The following is a 3,555-nucleotide window of genomic DNA, read 5'->3' on the forward strand; positions in this document are numbered from 1 at the left end:
CTAATGAACCCGTGTTGGTTGCCCTTAAGCACCATCTCCCCTGCTGGCCCCTCGTGGACATGTGCAAGAATAATTCTCTCAAAAAGCTTACTCAGGATCAAGGTAAGACTAACTGGCCTATAGTTCCTGGGTCCTCCTTCCTCCCTTTTTTGAAGATGGGAACCACACTGGCCCTTTTCCAGTCCTCTGGCACCACACCAGAGCACCACAAGTGCTCATAATGCCATGCCAGGGGTCCCGCAATGACCTCAGCACTCGGGGGTGGAGCTTGTCCGGACCAGCTGATTTAAATACATCCAGTCCCTCCAGAAGTTCCCTAACTAGATCCTCCCTGACCCTTGGCCTAGGTGCGCCTCCCCTGGGGCCTGAGGGGGGCCCAGTGGGGGTGCTGATCCAGTCCCTGCTCAGGAAAATGGAGGCAAAGAAGTTAAATAGGTTAACTTTGTCATCTGGTGTGACAACCAGTTCTCCTAGCATGTCTTGATCAAGCCTGCACTCCAGCAGATTCCAGCATCTCATATCAGCATCCCCCTGTTGAAAAAATAGTGGTGGGGGCACTTTAACGAAAGCTTGTTAGACAATGCCCCTGCTGCCATTGTTCAGTGCAGGGATGCTGATACATGTGACGCTCCGAGCATTTTCATTAGAGTGGCTACTGGAGCCACTCTAAAATGTTCCCCTGCACTCCTGGAGCATGTCTATAAACACCCAATAGTGGCCTAAAGTCATCTTTCACTGAGGTACCACATCATGGTTTAGCATTTATATGTTTCTTTTAGTAAGCCAAAATCTTGGTCCTCACTTTAAGTGATTTCCATGTTTTTAATTAAACGGGCCATTGTAACAATGTTCTGCCTGGTAGATAACAGAATTATCTAATGTTCACATGGAAGTCCTCTTTCATGAGCTCAAAACTCAAGGTCTCCGCAAGAGCTTCAGAAAAGCTAAACACTAATAATAATAATAATACATATTACATAGCTAGTATTTAGATAGAGGTGTTTTTCTTAGGCTTCTGTAGAGACCTTGAGCTTTAAGTTCATGAAAGAGGACTTCCATGTGAACATTAGACAATTCTGTTATCTGCATAGCTAGTATAACCTCCCTCTCTGCCAACTGCTACTAGGCAGTGTTACTCATTCATGTACACAGAGCCAGTCTACATTATTAAAAAAGGGAAAACTGCCTGACAGAACACAAATGTCTCTAGTATGAACTGAGGAAAGACCTAACTTGTGTAACTGTTGACTCAGACCTTTATTGCCATCAAAACCTGTGAAAAGCAGCATTCCCTTTTTTTACCTGTCTGAAAAATGTTAACAAAAACCACTGCTCACCATTTTACTACTGTCAGAAGCATGAATTAAATTAATGGCAGAGAGGAGTGCCATATGAAGGTAGGTGGCTATGTGCTTAAAACATATTAACTACACTCCCTAACTTTGGACTTCCTCCAAAAGCTTTCTTAAATTGAGCAAGTGTAAAAACATAGGTTTGTGGGGAAACTGCCTCCGAGACCCAGAAGCTACATCCCAGTTGGTTTGTTTTACATATTTGTAAAAGGTGACTTAGGTTTGATCCTAGAATAATAGGTTCTTGGTAGCTCTACAGGCTACAGAGATAGCGTAGCTTTTTAAAGACATAGGACATGTAAAATCTAATGTCTTTTGGAGAAACGTTTAGTTTTACGTTACTTTATCTTACAATTTCATGTTTACTTTATTTTACAATCCAAGTACCATCATGGGAAGGTTGGATCATATGGGGCAACCTTTCCTCAGCAGTCAAAATGCGCCAAATAGCATCACATAGGCTGAAATACCATAGATAAGAGTTATGCACCTGCTACACTCACAGATGGGATACAGAAGGGGCGTGTTCAGATGAGATGGAATTGCAGCATGACATAATCTGAAAGTAACCAATGCATGGCTCTGATTACTTTCTCTCGGTATCTTAAACAGCAGCTTAAAGGTCTACAAAGGAGAAATGCCTCCCTATGGTAGAATTTCATCTCTAATTCCCTGTCGCATATTCCACGACGACAAATAGAAGAGCCATATCTTGGGGGGGGGGGAAAGCACAATTCTTACAATGGGTATTAGGGGGTTACTCTTGTAATGATTTAAAACAGCACAAATGGATGGGAATGCACGTTGCTTAGCAACACAAGCACCTGGATCCACTATAAAAACTAAGATTGCACTGTTGCTTAGCAACCACAACCAGACCTGAACTTTAAGAGGGAAGCCTATGAAATTATAATTTGCTGCCCCTCCTCCAAATATCCGGTAGCCAGTACTTTTCTGCCATGGTTGTACCAGCATACACTAAGTTTAGAAAGTATTAGCAAGATAGGCAGGTCTGGGATCCCAAAGGGCTGAGATCCCAAAGGGCTGAGTCAGAGTAAAAACAGGGATCGGGGGAATCTTAGGTTTCTGTCCACCATCCTCTTGCTATAGGAATATATTTCCTTAAAAAGAAGAAACCTCAGATTATCTTTAAACATGTCTACTTTTGTTGCCATCAGCTTCGTGAGAACAGAAGGAACACTTTGACCACAATAAAAAAAGGCCTATTATATGGTCATACTGTATTTGGAAAGTGATGTACACTGTTACAACAAATATTGTTATAACATTATACTGTGGTGATACCAGCATGCTATCTTGTAATGGGGCTATTTCATTGCAAGTTTATTACTATAAGCTACTGTATTGTGTATAAAACTATTATTCTCCTTTAGATCTCCTTCAGTGATAGCTAACATAAATCATTTACATTGTTGCTGTCATTAACTAGATTAAACATCAGCTATTAAAGATCAAGTATTTTAGACCTGCAAGATCAATAATTTGTATGCAAGAGCTGAGCTGGTTAGAAAGTCTCTAGCAAAAAAAAAAAAAAAAAAAAAAAAAAAAAGATTTTCACTAGAAATTCCCTTTTTAGAAAAACATTTAACTGATGTGTATCTGTTTATTTAAATGTGTACTTTTACATTGTCTTCAGAAATGTGAAGCTTTTTTCATTGGATATCATGATGCCTTCAGGGCTTTTTTTTCCAGCTTGATTACTGCATTTTCAAAATGAACGTGAGGGTTTAAGGAACCATCTAATCATGATATTTCTTCTGGTGGTTGTGATTTCTGCGTGACTGGGAATGTGTATTGAATTGAGATTACTGATTAAGTTGCAAAAGAAAGTAGGCTATATGATTAAATATATATATATTCCATGTCAGCATCTAAAGTACTTATATGACACATCCAAGTCCCTTTGACTTGGGAGGTGGAGTGGGGAAGAGATGGTGCGGGAGCAACCAGCAAAGCCAGAAGCATGGGTAGTACCCATGGTAGAAAACAGTCATAGCTAGGGTTACCATATGTCTGGGTTTACCTGGACACATCCTCTTTTTTGACCCCTTGTCCTCTGTCTGGGCGGATTTCTTAAAATTCGAGCAAATGCCCAGATTTTTGCTCTGCCTCTGGCTTTTCCTGGGCACGAGCAGCTTGGATGCTTGAGGCTGGGAGTAGCAGGCAAGGTGATTGGCTGTCG

This window comes from Crocodylus porosus, unplaced genomic scaffold, assembly GCF_001723895.1.
Source record: "Crocodylus porosus isolate Cpor-Errol unplaced genomic scaffold, CroPor_comp1, whole genome shotgun sequence".
NCBI classification, from domain to species: Eukaryota; Metazoa; Chordata; order Crocodylia; family Crocodylidae; genus Crocodylus; species Crocodylus porosus.